Below are 25,461 nucleotides of genomic sequence, written 5' to 3'. Positions count from 1 at the left end.
GGCAGCTCTGACTGTGCCACTGACCCAGCTACACGTCAGTCACTTTGCCTCCTGCTGCCTCGGTTTTCGCATCTTTAGAATGGGGGCCCCGTAACACCCACATCAGAGAGTTGCTGTGAGCACCGAGGCCGCATGGGGGGGAACCCCTGCAAAAACCACCTGACCAGGCACAGGAGGAGGGCTGGCCTCTTTCACTGCCAGCGAGAGCCCAGGGCGGCTGCCAGCAGCCCCGCAGGGTGGGGTGGGGGCCGGCTTCTCCACCCAGCTCTGGCTGGCACTGTGACAAAGGCAGTGTGAATCACACAGCTGGGAGCATAGCTGGTTGTAGCCGAGTTGGGAACAAAGTGCCTCTGGGGCCAGAGAATGAGCATCTTGTCCCCCACCCGCTGGACCAAAGGTGTGCCAGTCCGGACGTAGTGCCAGGGCTACAGGGAGGTCCCGCTGGGAAGGGGGATCTTATAGCCGCTCTGGAGAAGCAGGAGGCAGGCACCCAGCCCCAGGGCCCCCGCCAGGAGCGCGGCGCCCAGGGCTCTGAGGAAGGAAGTCCTGGTCCGGGTGTAGGAGCCGGGCGCCACGATGCCCAGCAGCGCCGTGCTGACCGTGAGCGGGTAGAGGATGGAGACGCCCGTGTTGAGGGCAACGATCTCGCGAACTTGGCAAACGGGGCGATGACGCAGAAGCAGCGGGGCACCGTGGCGATGACCGTGGCGAGGGCGCTGGGGACGATGGCCACGCCCACGTGCCGCGCGGCCTCCGGCGTCCGCCCCTGGCGCTGCGCGTGGGCACCCTGGGTGTGGGCGAGACAGAGCTGCGGCCCCAAACGCCGGAGGGGATCCCACCCTGCCTGGGACTTGGGATGGGGGCTTGGACCCGGGTAAACACACGCGCTGTGCAAGGCCAGCCTTGCCCTCGCAGGCCCGGTTCCACCCCCGCGAGGGAGGATGACCGCGCCTGCTCCACGGGGTTGGAGGGAAGACGGGGCGGCTCCCCTGCAGCAGCGCCCAGCGCACAGCACGCGGTGGGGGCGCGTTCAGCGTTGCTCTGACCAGAACACTGATGCTCTGCATAGCAGGTCCTCAAAAATGGGAGCCCTGCTTGGAGCTGACTTCCTTCTTTTGACCAAAAGCAGCTAAATCTATAAACAACTGAATTTACATATTTATGAATACTTCACACCAATTCCAAACCAGGAAAAAAACAAAAGCTTTATGAGACCCAGAGCTGGGTTTGGCCCTGAGTACATGGGTATGTCCTCACTAAGCCACGAGGGCCAGAGATGGGGCTGGTGACCTCACAGTCACAACCAGAAGGGCTCAGATCTGTTCCCCCGGCCAGAGAATGAGACGGACTCAGGGAACGTAGAAGCAGGCAGGGCCCTTGGACGTTGCCTGGTCCGACCCCTCGTGCTGGCTTAGGGAGACAGGCTGGGGGGAGTGGACCTGCCCAAGGCCCACAGCGATGCTTGGTGGAGCTGCCTCCGAACTTGAGCTTGAGTCCCCTAGGCGTGGAGAGGCTCCTAGAACACAGCCCGGTTGGGCACTGGGCTTGGGGGTATGCGGCTACCCTCGAGGGTCCTCAGCAGCACTGGGGGGTGGGAGAATGTTCGTTGGGGAGGGGAAGGGCAGGCAGGCTGCTCACCTCGGCCTAGTGTGGGGACAGGTTCTCTCCAGCCAGCAGGCAGCCCTAGACCAGACGGACACAGTAATCCATGGAGGAGCCGATGAGGATGGACAGGGAGATGGCTTCCACGGTGCCCATCTCCCAGCCACTCAAGTACATGATGGTCACCACCAGGCAGACGATGCCTGCAGAGGGCAGTGGACGGCGGGGGGCAGCTTGGACCAGCCCCACTCATCCGGTCCTGGAGGGGCGGTGGGCGAGTTCAGAGGGCCCTTGGAGAATGCGCTGAAGTCTACAGTGGAGCACCCCCAGCTCTGGTGACCAGTGGGACGAGGAGGCACAGGGCCAGAGAGAGCTGGGGGGGGGGCCCGAAAGAGGGATCAGGTGCTGCAACACATCGCTGGGCCGAGAGCTACCACCTGCCGACATCTGGCTCCCCTCGGGGAGCACACAGTCCTATGAATGACTGTCACAGAGGCTCTTTTTGCCTGGGGTGGGAGTGGGGTGATCGGGAAGACTGAAGAGATGGGACACTTAAATGTGGAGAGAAACTAGCTGACCTGAGGCCACCAAGGAGACCCTGCCCACTCCTGGTCCCCGGCCCACATGCCCAGGATGCTCAGGAGCACGGGCAGCAGGAGCAGCACGTGGGTGATGAACACGGCCACCGCAGCCACACAGATGAGCAAGGAGAGGGCCAGACCGTACAGGGCGCTCTGCACCCCTGGAAGGTGACGGGAGAGGGCCCTCAGCTGGGCTGCACCACGGGGCACCCCTCACCCCCTCCTCCCCATGGCTCAGAGGTACTGGGGCTACACAGATGGGCGCTGTCACAGCTGTGTTACTCTGGGTGAGCCACCTGACCTCGCTGAGCCCCCATTTCTTCATCTGTATAATGGGGGGAATAGCAGTACGGACTCCATAGCTTTGTCTGGAGTTTAAAGAGAGAGCACAGGTCAGGCCTCAGCAAGCGCCTGGCCTCCAGAAGGGCTCCCAAGGACAAAGAGCTGTCATCATGGCCATTGCCATGACTTTCTAGGTGACGAAAGTCAGGATCAGAGAAGAGGGCCTGATGATCCTGCAGGTGGGGCCCCCAAGTCTGGCTTCTGATTGGTGCTCCCGGCCACTGTCATCCCAGTTTCTCCAGGGCCCTTGGCCAGATTTGAGAAGACAAGTGTGGCTGAGACAGGCCAGGCCCTCGCTGCCCAGGTCACCACCCCATGCCCCCTGCTGTCACCGCCTGCCCTGCCGAGACCCGGGGGTAGGGGGACCGGGCTGCCGCTCGCCTCCGATCTCCATGAAGATCTGCTTCCAATGCTCGCAGGTCTGGAAGCCACAGCGCAGGGCCGAGCCCTCAGGAAACGTCTGCAGCTGCTGCTTCAGGAAGCTCTCCCAGCGCAGGTAGTCCTAGGAGGTCTGGAAGGAGGACTTGCCCTTGTGCTTGGTCTGTGGGGATATGAGCCAGTGAGATGGGTGGACGGCTGGGGTGGGGTGGGGGGGCGGGTGGGGGCCTATCACCCTGCCCTGGTGACAGCCAGTCTGCTCTGTGACAACTGCAGCTGGCCCTCCACCACCTGCAAATGGAGTGTGCTGTGTGGGTGGGAGTGGAGGGTGACCCCATCCAAGACCACTTCAACCAGCCTCTGGGTGCACACGTGTCTCTTACAGCAGCAGCAGATCCTGATACAACCAAAGTCCCTGTCCCTTCCCAACAAAACCAGTTTCAGCTCCCAGAGCCCCCAGCTGCCCTCTGCCCATGCTGTTCCCCTCTGCCTGCACTGCCAGCTCCCGCTCCTCCTTCAAGGCTCATTAGGGTTCCGTCTCCTCTAGGAAGCCATCCTGGATGCCCCAAGACTGGCATCCTCTGGGCTCTGTGAGCCCTTGGTGCTTCCACATCGGAGTTCTCATCACTGCCTGGCAACCTGCCCAACTCCTGGGCTGGACTGCGAGTCCAGGAGGGCAGGTGGCCTGTCCGGTTCATGGTGCCCAGCTCTGGAACTGTCATAGATGTGACCTCACTGGTCCAATTCTGCTCTGCCTGAGCACAAGCCAGTTTAGGGTGAGTCTGTGCACGTGTGGGTCTGAGTGTTGGTGGGGTCAGCTGGGAGGTGATGTTCTGTTGTGCGGAGGGGCCTGAGAGGGGATTCTCTCCTCTCTCAAACTGCCTGTGGCTTCAGCCTTAAAAAGGAAGGAAATTTGGACACGGGCGCCAACATAGGTGAACCTGAAGGCCGTTATGCTAAGTGCAATGAACCAGTCGCAAAAAGACCCATGCTGTGTGTGAGGGACAGAGAGGACTCAAATCCGTGGGGACAGAAAGGAGCATGGTGGCCGGAGGAGGGGAATGGGAAGTCAGTGTTGAATGGGGACAGTTTCAGTTCTGCAAGATGAAAAGCTTCCGAGACGGGCGTTGGTGACAGCTGCACAGCAGTGCGAATATGCTAAATTATTTATTAATTTATAATAAATTATAATAAATTAATTGATTTAATAATTAATGTTACTGAACTATATGCTTAAGATGGTTAAGACTGTCAGTTTTTAATATATATTTTAACACAATTTTTAAAAACTGCCTGAGCTTTGAACTGGTGTCTGCATTAGCCTGGGGCTCACTGTGGGCTTGGGGGGTCTGGGTCCTCCCCGTGGTGGCTGGCGGTTTGGTTGCTCGGGCCTTGAGTGGCACAGGTGGCGGGAAGGAAAGCAGGGCTGGGACCAGAGAACAAGAATTGCCCACTTGCCACCTTATTCTCGTCCCTGAAGGCCTTCAGGGGAGCGATCTCACCACAGCTTCTTGATGACTGCCAGAGGGCACACCGGCACCTGTAACCCTATTCTTTAGAGGCGGAACTAGAGGTTGGAGGGGACAAGTGGCTTGCTTGAGGACACAGAGCACAGGGAGATCAGAGCAAGGACTGGAGCCCAGGGCTCAGCGCAGAGGCAGCAGGGGCAGACTCAGCAAGCCTCAGCGTGAAGCGCCAGGGCCACAAGGCCTGCGAGGCCCAGGTCGGGGACATGGGTGCGTACACACGCGTGTGTGTGCATGGGTGCCTCCTTGGGTAGAGCCCAGGGAGTGTCAGGGGTGAGAGAGGAGGCAGTGAAGTGTGGGATGGCCAGTCCCCTGGCTTCTAATCTCCTGGGGAGACCCAGCACAGCGGGTTCTGTGGCCGAGAACCTGGCCCCTCACAGTTAGGAGTATCCTCACCTGCTCCTGCAAAACCATGTGGACCCTGGGCTGTTAGGGAGGGAGGGTGCTGGCAGCTGGCAGTCATCCTATGTGACAGAAAGGCTGAGCTCAGTGGTCAGCGCTCGAAGCTGACGCTCATTAACCCTGTGACCTTGGGCAAACAACCTCACCCCTCTCAGCCTCAGTATCCCCTCAGAAGAGCAATCCCACTGATCTTCTCTGGGGTGGGGGGACCGGCGGTGACAGTGCACTCTGTGACGTCAGCACGCTGTCCTGTGCCTGGTGGCCCACCCGGGGCTCACCGACTCGAAGGCCATGGAGATCCACTGCACGCGACCGTCCTTGACACCCACGGCCCCGTGTGACAGCTGACCTGGGAGCAGGTGGGGCTCGGGCAGCTCCTTGCACTCAGGGTGCAACATCTGAAGGAAGGAAGAGATGCTGTAGCCTGTGGGTAAAGTGCAAGAGGTGGGTCGGGGTGGGGACCTGGGAAGGGAGCACCCCTTCCCCTCGATCCCGCCTGCACACGTGCACTCACCCATCTGGGTGTGAGTGTGCAAGGGGTACACGCCCCTCCCCTAACCTCCTAGTTTAAAAAGTGTCTAGAACCACTGGCAACATCGAGAAACCTACATCACCATTTGCCATCGGGGTGGAAAATGACGCCTTGTGCCCTCTCAGGAAGAGCCCTAGACCCAGGTTGTTGCTGGAGGGCCAGCCCCTTCTCACTCCGGATGTTGGGAAAGCTCCTCCTGTAGGTTCTCCCCTGAGCACCGCACACCTCCCCACGCATGTGCAGCTCTGCGTCAATTCACCTTCAAGCCCGAGTCGGCTCTCATCCAGAAGATTTGCACACTCCTCACCCCAGTGTAGATGAGGCGGGAAGCCCCATAAAAAGACCGGCAGGACCCCCAGCCAGGGCCACTACTGCCAGCGCCATCCGGTTTCCTGGCCCAGCGCTTCTATCTCACTTTTTGCCTCTGAAATGGCTTACTTACCCCTAAAGTTCTATTGGTTCCGTGAGCTCACTCTTGATTGGTGATTGGTTATTTCCTTCACTCCTGATTGGTCCATTTCCCTAACTTCTGATTGGTCCATTTGTAGTACTTCATTTGCATGGAGCTCACTCCTGATTGGTTATTTCTCTCACCCCTGATTGGTCCATATCCCTCACTCCTGATTGGTTCTTTCTCTCTCTACTGATTGCTCCATTTCTACAAAGCTTGTTCCTAATTAGTCAACTTTTGTTATACCTTATTTGCATATGACCTTGCAAAGTGTAAACTGGCAGCCTATAAAAGCCTGTGTAAACCTACAGATGGGATCCAAATCTTGGAGCGTTACCCTGTCTGCGCGTGTTGGGTAATAAATCTTGAGTTCTCCAACTCTGAGAGCTGCTTGGTTTCTCGCTCAGATCGAGGTTGCTATCACAACTGAGCTGTAACACGTTTTTTCTGTAACATGGACACCTTCAAGCAACTGTTTGCAGATATCTTCGTTCATGGCACGTGCATCCTCAGGGCTGTCCACCGTTGACTTTCTTCTCATCTGAAGGCAGGCACTGCATCCCGCCTGGATTCACCAGCTCCGAGTTCTCTGCGATGGCTTTGCAAAGGTGATACAGTTGCCTGATTCCTTTGAAGAGGTTAAAGCTGCTGTCGTAGATGATGCTACCCTTTCCCAAGAAAACACAGTCCAGTGCAGCTGCTCGCTGAGTCAGGAGCTCAGCCCGGGGTCCCACCCCTGGGGAGAAACCTCCTGCAGTTCCCACTACCAGCCCTCGGAACCCTCTGCTTGGTCGCCCATAGTCCTACCCCTAGCAGCACCTCTGCTTTCTCACTGCTTCCCCTGCATGGGCCCCTCAGTCTCTCTTCTGCCTCCCCTCCTTGCTTTTACTCAGAATAAACACACCTGGGCTGCCTGCTTTTCCCTCTCCTGCACAGTCAAACCCTACCTGTCCTCGGGCATCTGACTTCTCTCCTCATCGCCTCCCCAACCCTCCCCTGAACACCTGCAGACTCACGGTCAGGACTGAGCGGATCTCCTCTGACCCCACCTGGCTCCTGAATTACTTTGTGTCTGAAATCCTGTACACTCAGTCAGGCTAACTTAACCAAGGCAGGGGTTACGATCAACTGTAACTACGGCCACGGTCCTTGCCCCGCGTCTCAGTATCCATCACGTGCCAGGGAGACACCCACTCACAGCTCCACCAGCTTCTCTTCCCCCCCACTGCCAAGGGCCCAGCACCGGACACAAACACATAAAAGGGGAGAGACTGTCCCAAGCAGACGGCACCACAGGCGAGGCACGCAGTAAGGGCTGTGGGCACAGGGAGGGCCTCCTGCAGGAGGAGGAAGAGGGCAGGAGGTCTTTACGCACCTGTATTCTCACCTCTATTCCAGCCCTAATGACGCGGGGCAGCCGGTCCGGCCCCACTGCACCCAGATTCCTGGGCGATTTTAAGAGCTCGACCCTGCTTGGTCTTCAAGAGAAATGTTACCCCAAGAGCCCGTGGCGGGGGCCTGTTTGGGCCGTTTGAGCAGTCAGAGCCAAGAGGGAGTGTGGGGAGCTGGGGTGGTGGCCTGTGGGCTAGTACTTGTTAGCAAGCCTGGTGTGATTGGGCCCTTTGGCACTTGCCCAACGTGGGCCCACGTACTGGGTCTCTGATGACATGGTTGTCGATCTGCCGCGTGCGGTTGGTACCAAGAATGCCAAAGACCACGAAGACCATGGCCCCTGTATCCACCAGCGGCCGCACCGCCGGCTTCCAGCAGCCTGTGTTCACGCAGGGGTTGAAGCCGAACGTGGCGGAGAGGCGGGCCTTGGGCGCTGCAGAGGGAGTGACAGCTGTACGGGGAGCTGGGGCTCAGCCTCCCAAGGTCCCACTGCAGCCTCCCTGCAGGTACCCTTCTCACTGGGCACGTAGAAGATGACTTCGGTCGGCCCGTCGAGGCTTGTGGGACTGAGCAAAGTAGAGTTTCCTGTGGAGGCAAAGGAGGCTGGCACTGAGGCCGGGAAAGCCGGGAGGAGTTGGGGAGGTGGGGCAGACGTGGCCGTGTGCAGGGACTAGAAGAGCACAGGGGGTGGACTCGGGCTCTCCCAGTGCGGGGATTGGGTTGTAGGTTCAGGGCTGGGGTTTGAACACCTGTTCTAGTCTAGCCCCACCACATGGCTCAGGTTAAGTTAACATCCTTCCCTTTTCCTCTTCTCTGTGTCTGTCTCCTTGCCTGTGGCATGAAGGGTGGAGGAGACCAGCAGTTTCCAAAGTGTCCTCCAGGGGGTGCAAGAGTTCAGAGGGGCCCCGGTGCCAGCCTGGGGGTTGGGGAGGGTCACTGCTCAGAAGCCCCCTGCCCTGCTGTAACCCGAACAGTCACAGAGCCTCAAGATTTTGTTTAAGGAAAGGATTTCACGGTCAGCTTATCCACTGTGGGACTTGAGGTGGCTCAAGGTTCTTTCTAGAATGTTCTGAATTCACCCAGGCCAGCCAAACCCCAGTGGCTTTTGTGTATGTGCAGACGGAGCCCAGCCGTGGAGGGCAGGCAGAGGGACCCCCCAGTGCCGTGCCAAGGTGCGCCAGGCTGGAAGGGCCCGAGGAGCCCGTCTTGGTCATCCCGGAGCCTCCATACCACACCCCCGCCCCAAGCGGAGTTCAGCCTGGTGGGGGTGCCCAGTGCCCCGAGGCCAGGCCCTGTCAGTGAAGACCACGTCCCTGTCCCTATTGCCGGCCCTGCACTGCCATTCTCTGGACTACGACAGTGAGCTCTTTCTTTCAGAGCATGTGTTGTAGTTTGTAATGACATTGTGCTTGACTCGTTAGCTGCTGTCTCCCACTGGTCAGCCCGAGGGCGGCAGCCACGTCTGTCTTGTTTACCAGCCCCAGCACTAGCCCTGGGCCAGCTCAGTCGGTGCTGAAGGTTTGTTAAACGAACGAATGGAGGAAAGAGTAGATGTTCCGCTAACAGCCTCAGTGGCCAGAATGTGGGAGAAGAAACCTAGGAAAAGATTCCCCCAGCTGGCTCGGAGACCCCTGAGGCACAGAATGCGGTCACTCGCATTTTGGGGCACTGACTTCATGCCATGCACTAGGCAGGGCGTGCGTATGCGGTAGGTAAATAGAACAGAGACGGTCTCTCTCCTGCCACCCCACAATCTGAGGGCGGAGGAACATTAAATACATATCTTCCGAATTATATAGTGTGGCGAGCACCTTGGAGAGGAGTGCAGAGTGTACTCAATCATTCATTCATTGATTCACTCATTCAGCAAGTGTTTATTGAACACTCGCTGTGTACCAGGTACTGGGTCGGGTGCTGGGGATACAGCAGGGGCCACAGTCAAGGTGCCCGCTGCAGGATGCCTACGTGCTCCTGAGGGCAGACAGCTAATAAACCATAATAAACCAGTAGGTCAGTATGACTCAAGATGGTGATGGGAGCTGGAAGGAGAGCAGAGGGGTGACGCCCAGGGAGAGACCAGGCGTGGCTATTTCAGACGGGGCCGGTGTTCTGGTCAGGGGCAGCCTCTCCGTGGGGGGGTACCTCTGGGCAAGGACCTGAATTTAGAGAAGTCAATCACATAAGGAGCTGGGGAAGAGCATTTTAGGCCGAGGGAACAGCAAATGCAGAAGTCCTGTGATGGGAACTGGTGGGTGTGCTGAAGGGCAGCAAGATGGCCACTGTGCATCCTGCGGGGCCACCCAGAGGGACAGTGGCAGATGGGGGTGCAGATCGTGGGCCTGTCGTCTCGGTGTTCCCCACTCCCCAGTCCCAGGCAGGGAACTGTCTGTACAAACGTGGAAATGGACATGGGTTTCTTAAAGGTGCCTGCTGGCATCTCTTATTGGGGGTGAGGTGGGGGGGGCGGGCTGGTAGAAACAGGCCTATCTGCAAGGTTACTGGGTGTGCTGCTGCTCCTCGGCAGCCACGTAGAAGCTGAAGTCAAACTTCCAGCCCCGCTTGGCATCACAGGCCCAGGTCGTCACCATCCACTTGCAGGAGGGGCTCACCGCCTGGAGCAGCTCTGCTGTAGACATACGAGCGGTCAGCTTCTTGGTGAAGTTACCAAAAGGCGCTCTATACACCTAAGTGGATGGACAGAGATAAGACAGGTGGCTCCGGGAGGCTGCCTCAGCCTGGGCCTGGCCTCAGGCTCTGTCCCCCTCCCTCCTCGGAGTGTTCCCCGCCCCCTGCCCCCGGTTCAGACCCCAGAGTGGGGGACATAGCTCCGAGCAGAGACTCAGGAGGCCTGGGTTGGAGTTTAAAGATTGGGGAAATCCTTCTTCCCTCTCTGAGCCTCAGTCCTTGCCTCGCCTGAGGACCTACTCACTCCGGGCCAGGCCTGAGCTGTGCTCTGAGGGTACGGCAGCGGGAGACGCGTTTGGTCCCTGCCCACAGCCAGCTGCCAACCATGATGGCTTCAGATTCTTTTAAAGGCTTTGAATTAAATATCAGGATATGACATGGGATGAACGGGCAGCAGAAAAGGATGGCAAACCGAAAGGGATGGCCAGGACAGCACTCTGGGAGGAGGTGACACTCACGCTGAGACCTGGCTGGGGCATCGGCCGTGAATTAAGTGGGAAGGAAAGCTTTCCAGGCAGTAGGACAGCAGTGCAAAGGTCAGGGTCAGGAAACACCTCACACAGCCCATCTCTGAGATGGAAATACAAACCCTGAACAAGTAAGGTGACAGGCCTGATGGTCACCCGGGGGTGTAACGTGTTAAAGAAACACATGGTTCCCGAGAGGGAGAAGCCGGAGGCCCGGGCTGGCCCTCGGAGGCCCTTCTCTGAGGTGCAGGAGCAGCTGTCGGGAGCAGCAGTATGACTAGTGGCTCCCGTTTACTGAGCGTTTACTGCACCCCAGACGTTCCGTAACACAGACCTTGCCTCATGCACCTCCAACAACCCTGGCTGGTACCTTTCACATCCCGGTTTCACAGATGAGGAAACTGAGACTCAGAGAGACTGTCATCTTCCCAAAGACACAGGTAATAATTGGCAGTGCCAGGACTTGAACCCAGGTCTGGCTGCCTCAGAAGCCCGTGCTGTCACCACCCTGTGGGTCCCTGCCGCTGACATGGCTGACAGCGGGAGAGGGTCCTCATCTGCCTGGGGCAGCTGCATCTTCACAAACCCTGTCCCCACCCCTGACGTGGCCAGTGCCCACCAGCGCAGCACTGAGGGCCCCCTCCCCAGTAGTGGTGACTAACTTCACGGCAGCCCCGGCTGACCTGGAAGGAGGGCACCTCCCCGTCCCCGGGGGACACGACCTGCCAAGGGGCAGGTAGGCTGGCGTTGAGGGAGAACCTGCAGACAGCCGGGTGGCCTTTGGTCTTCCCCTTGGAGGCATACATCGTGCCTGGGGTGTCTAGGGACAAACAGGAGGGAGGTGGAGGAGGGATGACAATCACCTCGTTGGCTTCCCCTGACCCGGTAGCAGCCACCCTCTGCTCTGCTGACCGAGGAGCTGAGCCCCGACCTTGGGCTCATCTCCGAATGCTGGCCCTGCCCTTTCCTGGTTTAAGCCCAGGACAATGATGGGAGAAAGGTCGTTGGCAGTGGACACTGGGGTGGGATGGCGGCACAGATGGAGGTGGACGTGGTGGTGGTCCCTGCGATGGGGCGGCAGCACAGGTGGAGGGAGTGCAAAGATGGCGAAGTCATGGTGAGGTTGAGCCAGTGTGGGGCTATGGTACTGGCAGTGGTGTTAATGATGGGGAGCCCCGTGTGCCTGGTGGGGCTGGGCTGGTGATGGCAATGGTGGGCACAGAAGGGGTGACGATGGCCACGGGGCGACAAGGGTTAATGCCCACATGCATCCCTGCGTCCCACCTCCAATGGTGAACCCAGAAGGGATAAGCCAGCGTCTGGCGTTCAGGATGCCCCAGCCCTCCCCCCGATACTCAGGACGGGTTTGGCACACAAGGCAGGTTTATGGGGCACCACAGGCCAGACTGGGGTAGCGGCAGGAGGGGTTCCCGCTGCTCTGGCCGAGGAGAGCTGGTGGGACGACAGGCAAGGGCCTCCACTTCAACACCCTCCCCCCACCCAACCCTTCCATAGTGACCCAAGAACACAGGCTCTTGTTCTCGAAAAAGAAAGATTGGATTTAATCCTCTCTCCCCACACGGTCCCTGCACCCCTGCACCAGGCAGGACCTCCCAACACCCCCACCCAGCCAGTCCACGCGCCCCACTGACCCTGCAGGGTGGCCTCAGGCCGGCTGGCCCAGGACACCCCTCAGCCCGGCAGCTGCTTCTCCAGGGATGTCCGGATGTTGTTCTGCAGGCTGTGGGGCTTCTCCTGGAACAGACCTACCCCCGCGCTGTGTCAGGGACAGAAGGGCCTCCCTGGCAGGGCCCTGCAGAGGCTAGGACCCTCAGACCCCAGGGCCCTCAGCTTGAGAAAGGGGTGGTGTCAGGGGTCTGCAAGAAACTAGATGGAAGTGAAAAAACACCAAATGTTGAATTAACAAGACTCTTAAGGCAAAAGAAAGACACCTGCCAGCCCCACCCAGAGAAGGACCCTCTGAAGCTTTCCCTGCTCACGCTCAGCACGTCCCATCTCCCTCTTCTGTCAAAGGGGCACCTCCAGAGGCGGGCCAAGGGCCCAGATGGGGTGCCGCCACTCAGGTGCTTAGCAATGTGTCTGGCTCGCGGAAAATGTTCAGTAAACGGGAACAATTAGAAATGGCATGTTATCAACAAGCAGAGATGAGGGGAGACCTCTAGTTTTGTGCCAAACATGGTGGGTGATTTTTTAGTTTGTTTTGCTTTTTAATGAAAGGAATTTTACATCTTCAAAAATTTGACCTTCACAATAATCCTAAGAGGTCATTATTCTTAACTCCATTTGACAGAGAAGGAAGCAGACGTTCAGGAAGGGAACAGGACCTGCAGGGGAAGTGAGAGGCAGGGCCCCATCAGGATGGGTCTTGTCCACACCTAAGGCCGAAGCTCTTTTTGCTACAAAGTGAAGGGGTCCCTTTAGGAGGCATTTCAGAGGCTGAGATGCAAGGGGCTGGAGGCTGGTCTCCGGCTGAGGTCTTGGCCCTTCTCCAGATGTTTCCAGGAACTTCGGGATCATCCTGCGGTTTGTCTGAGAAGTGGGAGCAGACATGGCTTTTTCCTCCAGGCCCCGAGGGACGGCGGGAGGATTTTAAGCGGCAGCGAGAGTGGAGTGGGATCTGATGCCCAGGCAGGCGGGAAAGGAGCAGGGGACATGGCCAGGGCTGCCTCCAAATTAGGAGGGGCTCTTCGGGCACTGAGCTGCAGTTGATTATCATGCATTTGGCTAATGCCATTACGGGGGGGAAGGCCAGGTTAATCTGAACACCGCCCTAATTAAGTGAAGGCAATGACAGCCGTCAGCGGGGCTTCCCCCAGGAGCTGGAAGCACTCGCCCAAGCGTCTTCTCATTTGGTTTCTAACCATCCGGCAAAGCTGCGCGACCTTGGGTTGACTTCCCCCACCCCAACCCCGACCTCAGGCTCCCCTCTGTAAGATGACGGCCTGGATCAGACGAAGGCAAGGAGATGTCTTTATTTCACCTCCTTGTTCATCCCCCGCACGCACTCCATCACTAAGTGCTACGGATTTTGTCTCCTAAAAACCTGACTTCACCGCCACCATCGGCCACGCTCGCCCCAGCCCCCGCCGTCTCTCATCTAGGTGACTGCACCAGCCTCCCACCTGGTCTCCCAGCCAGTTCCACGCTGGATCTCCAACCACACAGCACCTGGGGGGCTCAATCATGGCCCCTCTCTGCTTAAAACCCTCCACTAGCTTCCAGTACAATTATGGTAAAATCCAGACTCCTCACTTCAGCCCACCAGGCCCTGGCCCAGCCCATCTGGCTAGTCCTAGCTCCTGCAAATACCTCTCTCGAAGCTGGTCCCGGTCATTCCTACCGCCAGTGCTCCCCTCTGCCCAGACCTCTTTCCTCTTCTCCCCTCCCAGCTTGGCTAACTCCTTCCTTTTTTACTCCTCCCAGTGAGGCTAAGTCCTTCCCATTTGTCAAGTTTTGGCTTAGACATTCCCTCCTCCAGGAAGCCTTCCATGATGCTGAACTCCCCAGGCACCCTGCTTTCCAGCCACCACAGCTCAGATCTACTATTACATGGCCTGTCCCAGCAGTGGAACAAACTTCCTGAGGTCAGGAGCCTGTACTGCCCAGTGGGGTCTCTCCAGCACCAGCACAGCTGGCACCCATGAAGTATTTGTTTAATGAATTGTGGGCACACTGAGGCTTAGAAGTGGAGTGATTTGCCTGAGGTTATGCAGTGATGGGGATGGATGTCCCATCTCTCGTCTTTGAGATCTGGATTACAGAGAGGGAAGGGTCCCACAGGGGCCACCCTGGCTGGAAACCCTCACCTGAACAGGTGATGCAGGAGATGCCCTCGGTGCTCAGGTTGTACCTGAGGTCCAGCAGCACCTGGATGTTGGTGTCAGGCTGGAAAAGCAGTGGGGACTGGCTGGCAGGGCGGAGCTGGCTAGCAAACACCAGGGACAGGATGTGAGGATGGAGACCAATATGCCTGCAAGGAAAGGGTGCCTCGCTAGGCAGGGCTGGGGCCCGGGAGGCACACTCACAGCCGGGGCCTCCAGAGCTCTGGGAAAGAGCTGCTCCCTCACGGGGGAGGGGAGAGGGAGGAGGAGGGGGTGTCCCAAGGGAGTGGGCAGAGGCCCAGCATGCCAGTCTCTGAGAGAGGCTGCTGGGGGGTCAGTCCTCCAGGGGAGGGGCTGGCAATGTGCATCACTTGGGGGGTTAGACTATAAGCTACAAGCTCACTTCTAGACAAGAATCAGCCACCACTCAGAGCCCTTACCAGTTTATAAAGAGCCAGCACATCCACCTGATCTTACACAGCCCTAAATATATAGTCAATGATAAAATAACAACAATAATAATAACAATAATGATAATAACAGTAACAACACAACTTTTTCTTAAACATTCTTTATTGAGTTATAATCATTTTACAATGTTGTGTCATATTCCAGTGTAGAGCACAATTTTCCAGTCATACATGAACATATATATATTCGTTGGCACATTTTTTTCTCTGAGCTGCCATAAGATCTTGTGTATATTTCCCTGTGCTATACAGTATAATCTTGTTTATCTATACTACATTTTGAAATCCCAGTCTATCCCTTCTCACCCCCCGCCCCCTTGGCAACCACAAGTTTGTATTCTACGTCTGTGAGTCTATTTCTGTTTTGTATTTGTTTTGTTTTTTTTTTTTAGATTCCATATATGAGCGATCTCATATGGTATTTTTCTTTCTCTTTCTGGCTAACTTCACTTAGATTGACATTCTCCAGGAGCATCCATGTTGCTGCAAATGGCATTATGTTGTCGGTTTTTATGGCTGAGTAGTATTCCACTGTATAAATATACCACCTCTTCTTTATCCAGTCATCTGTTGATGGACATTAGGCTGTTTCCATGTCTTGGCTATTGTAAATAGTGCTGCTATGAACATTGGGGTGCAGGTGTGATTTTGAAGTAGGGTTCCTTCTGGATATATGCCCAGGAGTGGGATTCCTGGGTCATATGGTAAGTCTATTCCTAGTCTTTTGAGGAATCTCCATACTGTTTTCCACAGTGGCTGCACCAAACTGCATTCCCACCAGCAGTGTAGGAGGGTTCCCCTTTCACCACAGCTTCTCCAGCATTTGTCATTTGTGGATTTTTGAATGATGGCCATTCTGACTGGTGTGAGGTGATACCTCATTGTAGTTTTGATTTGCATTTCTCTGATAATGAGTGATATTGAGCATTTTTTCATGTGCCTATTGATCATTTGTATTTCTTCCTTGGAGAATTGCTTGCTTAGGCCTTTTGCCCATTTTTGGATTGGCTTGTTTGTTTCTTTCTTATTAAGTCGTATGAGCTGCTTATATATTCTGGAGATCAAGCCTTTGTCAGTTTCACTTGCAAAGATTTTCTCCCATTCCGTAGGTGGTTGTTTTGTTTTGCTCATGGTTTCCTTTGCTGTGCTGAAGCTTGTAAGTTTCATTAGGTCCCATTTGTTTATTCTTGCTTTTATTTCTGTTGCTTGAGTAGACTGCCCTAGGAGAACATTTTTGAGTTGTATGTTAGATAATGTTTTGCCTAAATTTTCTTCTAGGAGGTTTATTGTATCTTGTCTTATGTTTAAGTCTTTGATCCATTTTGAGTTGATTTTTGTGTACAGTGTAAGGGAGTGTTCTAGCTTCATTGATTTACATGCTGCTGTCCAGTTTTCCCAACACCATTTGCTGAAGAGACTGTCTTTATTCCATTGTATATTCTTGCCTCCTTTGTCGAAGATTAGTTGACCAAAAGTTTGTGGGTTCATTTCTGGGCTCTCTATTCTGTTCCATTGGTCTATATGTCTATTTTTGTACCAATACCATGCTGTCTTGATGACTGTAGCTCTATAGTATTGTCTGAAGTCTGGAAGAGTTATTCCTCCAGCCTCTTTCTTTCTCTTCAGTAATGCTTTGGTAATTCTAGGTCTTTCGTGGTTCCATATAAATTTTATTATGATTTGTTCTAGTTCTGTGAAATGTGTCCTGGGTAATTTGATAGGGATTGCATTAAATCTGTAGATTGCCTTGGGCAGTGTGACCATTTTAACAATATTGATTCTTCCAATCCAAGAGTGTGGGATATCTTTCCATTTTTTAAGTCTTCTTTAATTTCCTTCATCAATGGTTTATAGTTTTCTGTGTATAATTCTTTCACCTCCTTGGCTAGTTTTATTCCTAGGCATTTTATTACTTTGGGTGCTATTTTAAAGGGGATTGTTTCTTTACTTTCTTTTTCTGTTGATTCATCGTGAGTGTAAAGAAATGCAACTGATTTTTGAACGTTAATCTTGTAACCTGCTACCTTGCTGAATTCTTCAATCACCTCTAGTAGTTTTTTTGTGGACCTTTTAGGGTTTTCTATATATAGTAACGTGTCATCGGCATATAGTGACACTTTTACCTCTTCTTTTCCAATTTGGGTCCCTTTTATTTCTCTCTCTTGCCTGATTGCTATGGCTAGGACTTCCAAGACTATGCTGAATAGGAGTGGTGAGAGTGGGCATCCTTGTCCCAGATTTTGGTGGGAAGCTTTTGAGTTTCTCACCGTTGAGTGCTATGCTGGCTGTAGGTTTGTCATATATAGCTTCTATGTTTCCTCTATACCCACTTCGGTGAGAGTTTTTTATCATAAATGGGTGTAATAACACTTGACTTGTACTGAGCACTTACTGCATGCCACGCACTGGGCTAAGTTCTTCACACGCCCTATAGCTTTCCTCACAGCTGCCTTATTTGACGGACACTATTCTTTATTTTTTTCTATGGACACTATTCTTATTCTCAGTTATACTATAGGAAACTAAGGCTCAGACCCACTGGCACAGTCAAGGTGACACTGCTCGTACGTGGCAGAATCAGGATTCTGACCCAGCCAAGCTGGTCTGACTCCAGAGCCCAAGCGCTGAGCCCTGCTCTGCTGCCCGGCATGGGGCTGGCACTTAGAGGGAGCTCAACAAGCAACAGCTATTGCGGGACCAGCTTTGTTCTACGCAGGAATGCAGTGAGGCTGAGAGAGAGAGAGGGCCACCAGCCCAGGTCTCTGACCTCTAGCTCTCTAGCAGGACAGGGGTGGATCCCCAGTGCCTGCCTGTTCTTTGGAGGGGGGGTCCATCCCCATGCCACAGGCACTGGGGAGAAGCTTCAAGAAGCAGGGAAGGAGAATGGAGAGCTCAGTCACCCACAATCACCCAACGGCTCTTGACAGCCGACCACAGGACCCAGCGGTGCAGCAGCTCCTGCAGCTGGGCGGTGAGTGGCCCCGGCTGCCCGTGTCGGGGGCTGGCTGCGGGCCTTCGGGGGGCACAGACACCAGGGACACGTCTCTCAGCTCCAGCGACACTGCCAGGGCAGAGCAGTGGCCCATGGGAGGCCTGGCCCAGACACGAGTCACAGCCCACCCTGGTCTCGGTCCTCTCCAGGGAAGCCCAAATGCTTGATGGGGAGCCCCACGGCCCTCTCACCCAGCCCCCGCCTCTAGCCCAGCCTGTCCTCAAACCATCCTGTCAGACCAACCCCCCCCCCCCCCAGGTGAGGCAGGCCGTGGTTCCCGCCAGGCTCAGCGGGGCAGGCGGCCCCAGCTCTCAGCTGGCTGCTCCTCCGCGTCGGGCCAGGGGAGTCATCCCCCAGGTAGGGCCCGGGCCCTGCGCAGGGCCGCCCCCCGCCCGCTCGGAGCGGCAGGAGTGTCCCCGGGGAAGCGCGGGGAGCTCTCGCGGCCGCGCCTCTGGGGGCAGCTGTGGCGTGAGGAGGGGAGAGGGGAGAGTCCTGGGTGTCCAGGGAGGGTGGGTGAGCGCAGGCACCCCGCCGCCGCTGACGTCTCACACAGGACACGCAGCGCAGACTTCCTGCGCCCCACTTCTCTCCGGTGCCATCTCTCCTGGGCCCTCAGGTGCCACTCTTCCTCCGGGGAGACAAATGGCGACAGCAGCCGTTACCCAGGAAGGGGGGTGACAGCACACAGCTGCCCACACATTGAGACCAAAGCAGGGGAATCGCACCTCCGCTGTCGTGCGGCCCTGGGGCCCTAACCCTGAGAGACGGGGAGCGGGGCTGGGCTGAGGACGCAGCTGAGGCCGCGGCTGGAGGGGACGTGGGGGAGACAGGGCTTGCCCAGGGACTGGGAACAAGAATAATGTGCGAACTTGATGAGTGCTGTGTGTCAGGCAGTGAGCTGGTGCCCCATGCGGATGCTCTCGGTCCTTACAGGGACTATATGTACCCATTTTATAGAACAGGAAACTGAGGTGCAGAGCGGTTAAGTAATAGGCCCAAGGTTCCACAGCTGCCAGGCCAAGAGGCTGAGGCTGGAGCCCAGGACTGGGCTGACTACAGTGGCCACTGCCCCAGACTAGGGGGCAGGGCGGGGTGGGCCTTGGTTGGTGTCTTCATAGAGATTAGAGAAGAAAAGCCCTTTACCCAAGACACTTTGCTTCTATGTCACAAAACTGTCATAGAAATAGTCACATCTGAATGTCCACAGTGCAGAGGGCTGTGCCTCAGCCACAGTGCCCTTGTGCAGTGCCCAACCCGGGCCACCAGCCATGGTGCCCTGAAGGGGAGTGTGAGGAGGAAAGCTGGGGAGTCCATCCTAGGCCCAAGGCTGGGCTCCTTGCTAGGCTCTCGTGTCCTTCCTGCTCCTCCTTGGCTCAGGTGGACACTGTCATGGACCCCTGACATTTCTGCCTCTGTGTACCCTGCCCCGAGCCCAGACCCTCCCTCATTCCTCAGTGCTCCCAACCCAGGCCATTACCGGGGACAGATTTCATCTGACCATCCCTCCCTCCCCAGACCACCTGGTCCATGGCCTATGAGACCCCAACTCCTCCACCTTCAGCAGCAGCTCTGCACTGATCAATTCAACTCTGCATAGGGTCCGCTGCATCTAAAAATTGTTCCTCCCCCAAGGGAGGGAACCCCGAGGACATTTAATGTGGTGGCTAAGAGTGTGGGATTAAGAGTCAGATTATGGGGTCTAAATCTTGGCTCTGCTGCCTGTTAAAAGGGTTACCTTGACAACGTTGCCCAACCTCCCTGAGCCTTTGTTTCCTTGTCTGTAAAATGGGTGAAATAAGAGGACGCAGCTCCTTGGAGGGGAGGCAGTAAGATCTTATACAAAAGTGCTTTGCCCACTTCTCAGCACACAGTAGGTGACCACACATATAACCACCAGACAGGACTCTCTCCTCCTTCCTGTGCTCCCCTAGTGGTGCCTAGCACAGGACTAGGCATACAGAAGGTGCTCAATGGTGAATCACAAGGCTTCCTGGAGAGAGGGTGGTGTGCTGAGTGGCCCCCAAGGTCTGTTACGGATATTCAGTGAGAGGAGGACGTGGCCCGCTGCCCCTCCGCTGGCCCAGCTCACCTGGCCCGGCAGGCGCTCTCCAGTGGTGCCGTGTAAAGGCTCCAGATGGCCAGGGCAGCGGGCATGGTGAAGAACACAGCCAGCCAGCGGCAGGACACGATAAGAGACACGAACAGGCCAAAGTCATGGATAGCCAGGATCTGGCAATGGAGAGAGAGAGGGGGGTGTGGGGCCGGCAGGCCCGGAGCCCAGGGAGCCTGGGGACTCTGCAGCCAGGCACTCAGGACCCTGCACCACTAGGCTGAGGCAGGATGAGGAGGCCGGGGCTGCTGGAATGGAGACACTAGCCTAGGAGGGCATCAGAGGGCAAGGGCTGGTGCTCGGAGCATGGGAGGGGAGAGAGAGTCCCACCTCTGGTCTCTGCTGCAGGCCTCTGCCCGGAACAGTGCCTGGCACAGAACAAGCGCTCCATAACTGCCCTTACATGAGGACAGAGGGAGACACCCTGCTGGAGCGGGCCATGAGGTAGTGAGGGGGAAGGGAGAGAAAGCCACCCTGATGGGAACAAGGGGGCTGGGCCCAGGAGGAGTGGGTGTGTGGCGTAGTGTCAGAAGGCAGCTGCAGCCGACAAGCAGAAGAGCCTTCACTGGGGAGTGCTTTCACAACCGTCTCATTTCTGTCCCTGATGATCCACACATGAGGAAAGTGAGGCTCGGAGAGGTTAAGCAACCTGCCTAAGGCCACACAGCCAGAAAATGGCAACGGTAGGGTCTGAACCCAGCTCTGCCTGTTTTCTGGATGTGGCTCTCTAGGAAGGCCTGGAGAATCCCAAAGCATCAGGTGGTTTCTAGATGAGATACTCAGCCCAGGTCCTAAAGCCTCTCAAACTCAGGCAGGCTCACTGCCTCTCAGGTTCTGTCAGCACCGCAGCCCTGGCCGAAGAACCTTCTCCTGAGCCCAGCTCGGAGACCTGAAGGAGTGTGGGGCCAGCGAGAGGAAAGTCAGCGAAGGGATGATGATGTGTGGAGCCGATGGGGGGAGAGAGCTCCAGACCAGGGGGCAGGAGGCTCGGGCAGGCTCACCACTGACAGCTCTGGGACCTTTGGAAACTGCCAAACAACCCTCAGGGCAGAGGCTGGATTATTATTACGAGAATCAACAATAAACACTATTTGTATTATTATCATGTTCCCATTTGCTAAGTTCTGGTGATGGCGATTAGTAACAAAAACTCTAGGGATGTGGCAAGTACCTTGAGGCACAGGCTGGTGTGGCTGCAGGAGAAGGGGTGGGCGGGAAGAGCAGAGACCAGAGGCCAGGGGTGCCTGGGGGGAACGGGAGGTCAGGACAGGGGCAGAGGGTGGTCTCCCACCTGGGAGAAGATGTTAGCTGCCTTGGCGGCGGCCGTGGTCAGGGAGGTGAAGAAGGTGGCCTTGCCCGCTGTCTGGATGGTGTGGATCATCCGCAGCTGCGGGTCTTCCAGGTGGGTGGCCTGGCGGTAGGTGTTGATGAACACAATGACGTCGTCCACGCCTACGGGAGGGGGTCCCGGGCCAGCTGGGTGGCTCAGGATCACTCTGCTGTCCCCAGGGTCAGACCCAACCTGGGCTGAGAATCCGAGCCCCACCCTCCATGCTCCTTGGCCCTATCCCCTCCCCAGAACTGGGCCCCTTCCTCCAAATCTTAGCCTCCTTCCCACCTTTCCCACTATTCTTAACCTCCAACCAGCATGCCTGCCTGTTCCTTTCACCTCTCGGGGGCTCCAACCACAATATGAAGAGGATCGCCCCCCACTCATACTCTACCAACCCCTCACCCCAATTCCGAGTCTCCAAGGTCTGAGAGGGGACTTTTTGGAGCCCCCATGGAAGCCAGTCTTCGCATCCTGGAAGAAGATTCTTTTAGGAACAGAGTTCCCCAGTGGGAGGCCCATTGCCATGGCGATGGAGGGAACTCACCAATGCCCACTATCAGGAAGGCAGCCAGCCCACTGAGGATGCCCAAGTACTGGATACCGAAGACCACATGGTACAGGAAGAGTGCCACCAGGCAGCTGAGGCCGATGCTGGCAATCCCAGAGAAGGACAGGAACACTGGGCAGGGCAAGGGGCACAGGGGATAAACTGGGGGGACCCAGCAGAACACACTCCTTCAGTGTCCCTGACCCCTGCTGGGTCCTGCCTCATACACCCCCAACCCCGGGGAGTGCCTTCACCACCCCATCTGTGCTCAGTGCAGTTCTCTACACCCAGAGAAGGGGCTGGGCAGGAGGCCTGAGAGGCAGATGAAGGCATTTCTGAGCAAGTCATGTTGTTCATGGGCCCTCATCTTTGCCGAACTTACCCCAAGTGCCAGTAGGGAATTATTACACATTTAACATCTGTCACCCCAGTAGAATAGATGTTCCATGGAGGTAGGAAGTGTAAACATGATGTTCACCACTGGAACTCTGGCACCTTAGAGCATCTGGGACACAGTTGGTACCCAATTAATATTTGTTATATTGATGAACGAACGTCTTCTCCATTTTTGAAGGTGTGACCGACCTCTCACTCACTTGGGCAATACAGAGTACCTGCTGTATATGCAGAAAGAAGCAGCCAGGGCACATGGGGAGGTGGCAGTGGAAAAGTGAACCGGGGGACTAAGGGCAGCTGACCTGGGACTGAAAAACAGGCTACAGAATAATCCATAACGTGTCCAATACTCCAGACCCCCCAAAACATATCAGCAAGTTTATCAGCAAGAAGACGGTCAAAGGGCAAAAGGTTCAACTGTGGGAGGTCTTTGCAGTAGGGGCCCTCAGGTGTGGTCCAACCTGCCACTGCACCTCAGTCACCTGCCTGGGGTTAGAAGGTGATGTCTGGGCACCCCTCCCCCGCCAGCTCTGGCATGGCAGATTGAAGACCAGTTCTGGCATTCCTGAGTGGGAAGGCTTTGTTCAGAGAGAAGCACACTGGGAGGAGAGAAGGGGCTGGCTCCATGCGGGGTCTTCAGGGAAGCCCTACCTGAGCAGGAGGTGAGGATGTAGACAAGGGCGGCGATGCAGCTGCTGCTGCTGAAGGCCGGGAGCATGTCAGCATGTCGTTGTTGAAGGTTCTGCATACCTCGTGATCAAAGAGGTCCATCCCCCCCGTACAGAACCTGGACTTTGCTGGGGGAGGGAGGGCACAGAAAGACGGTGTGGATCAGAGATGGAGGAGGAACAGGAGCCATCCACCTCACCAGACACTCTTTACCTTGGCTGTACATGACGATCGCCTGGGGGCTACCAAGAATCCTGATGTCCAGGCCATACTCTAGACAAATGAAATCAGAATGTCTGGGGTGGGACTGAATGATCAGTGGGGTTGACACCACTGCTCTACACAGATGATAATCAATTACAGCCAAATTCTATGTCATCTTCCAATTCTCAATTATTCACAGCAAAATTCAAAATTCAAACCAGCTTCTAGATATTCAGTTTTACACTGGTATTCAGAGTGCATCTAACAGAATTTTTTTTTTTTTTAAATGGAGGTACTGGGGATTGAACCTAGGACCTCACACACGCTAAGCATACGCTCTACCGCTTGAGCTGTACCCTCCCTGCTGAAGTTATTCTTGATAAGAAAAACAACCAAGCTGGTCAAGTTGAGTTTTAAAATACAAACAGGAGTGAGATCTGCTTCTGGCCAAGAAGGAGTAACAAGATGAAACCTAGATTTAGCCTCCCAGTGAAACTAACCCCAAAATGAGAAAATATATCAAACAAGACTCTGGACATGAGACACCAAAGAGAATGATGATCTCTGAGAGATGAGAAACATAATGGGCCCTATGATTACCCTGACTCCCTGGTTTGCGAGAGTTTCCAGGCCTCAGTGCAGCCTAATATATGGGTTATTGGACTTCTCAAAAGAGGCTGAAAATTTTCCAAACTTGATGAAAACTATAAACATATTGATTCAAAAAACTTAAGCAGCAGACCCCAAATACACACACACAAACAATAAAACTACAATGCACATGATAATCAAATTGCTCAAAATTAGTGACCAAGAGAAACCCTTAAAAGCAGCCTGAGCAAAAAAAAGATGCATTACACATAGAGAAGCAAAAATAAGGATGACAGCAGATTTCTCTTCAGAAACAATGCAAGTGAGAGGATGATGGGGCAAGATCCTTTCCCTACTGGGAAAAGAGTCACCCCAGAACTCTATACTCAGCAAAAATATATTTCAAAAGCAAAGGCAAAATAGTCTTTTTCAGTATACAAAAGCTGAAAGACGTCATCTCCAATATCCATGCACTATAAGAGATGTTAAAGGAAGTCCTTCAGGTAGAAGGAAAATGATATTTTTGTTTGTTTGTTTTTTTAGGGGGGAAGTAATCAGGTTTATTTACTTATTATTAGAAGAGTTACTTTGGGATTGAACCCAGGACCTTGTGCACGCTAGGCATGTGCTCTGCCACTTGAGCTATATTCTCCCCTCAGAAAATGATAATACATGGAAATACACAACTACACAAAGGCATAAAAAGGATGAGAAACACTAACAACATGAATAAATAAATAAAATTTTCTTATTGCTTATGTAAATCTTTAAAAAAGATAACCAACCATTTAAACAACGACGACAAAATAACGTAGTGTGGGGGTTTGTAACATATGTGAAAATAAAATGTATGACAACAGTAGCATAAAGGCCAGGAGGAAAGAAATGGTGGTGCACTATTCATGAAGCTATATGTGAAGTGGTTTAACATAATTTGAAGGTACACTGACAATTTAAGGATGTTTACTATAACCCCTGACACAACCCCTAAACTAAACAGTTATAGCTAAAAGACCAACAAAGGAAATAAAATTGAATGATAAAAAATTTTCAGTCCAAAAGAAGGCAAAATAGAGAAAAAGGGGAAATAAGAATATATGTGACAAATAGAATAAAATAAAATAGTCTTAAGTCAAACCATATTAATAATTGCATTAACTGTAAATGATCTAAAAACCCAATTAAAAGGCAGAGATAGCTAGATTAGACTGAAAAAAATCAACACCCAGCTGCCTACAAGAAACTCACTTTAAATATAGACACAAATAAGTTAAAAACAAAAGTATAGAAAAAGATATACCAAGCTGATGTGAATCAAAAGAAAGCTGGAATGGTTATATTAATAACAATGAAGTAAATTTCAGAGCAAAGAATGTTACTAGGGATAAAGGAAGTAATTTAAAAATGGTAAATGGGTCAATTCATCAAGAAAATACAACAATCCTAAATGTTTCTGTACCTAATAATAGAGCTTTAAAATACATGAAGCAAAAATTGATGAAAATGAAAAAAGAAATAGATAAACTTGCAATTATAGGGGGACACTACAAAACCGTTTTCTCAATAATTGCTAGAATAATAAGACAGAAATTCAGTAAGGATACAGAAGACTTGAGCAACACAATCAACCAACTTGACTTAATTAACATTTATAGAACACCCTACCCAAAAACAGCAGAATGCACATTCCTTTCAAGTGCATAGGGAACATTTAACAAGACAGGCCATATTCTGGACCATAAAACAAGACTCAATAAATTTAGAATAAATTAATTCATATAAAGTATGTTCTCAGACAACGGTAGAATTAAATTAAAAATTAGCAACAAAACAACATTTGGAAAATTCCTAAATATTTGGAAACTAACACATTTTAAATATAATACAAGGATCAAGGAAAAGATCAAAAGAGAAAATAGAACCTGTTTTGAATGGAATGAAATGAGGGC

The 25,461-nt window shown here is 54.0% G+C and overlaps 1 pseudogene; it reads right to left on the bottom strand.

The window, feature by feature from the left end:
- Positions 1-425: 425 nt before the first annotated feature.
- Positions 426-22,943, bottom strand: LOC116157384 (protein dispatched homolog 3-like; annotated as a pseudogene).
- Between the last annotated feature and the right edge of the window lie 2,518 nt (positions 22,944-25,461).

The sequence above is a fragment of the Camelus dromedarius genome, chromosome 15 (genome assembly GCF_036321535.1).
Source record: "Camelus dromedarius isolate mCamDro1 chromosome 15, mCamDro1.pat, whole genome shotgun sequence".
Classification (NCBI taxonomy): domain Eukaryota; kingdom Metazoa; phylum Chordata; class Mammalia; order Artiodactyla; family Camelidae; genus Camelus; species Camelus dromedarius.
This window is presented reverse-complemented; position numbering and strand designations above follow the sequence as displayed.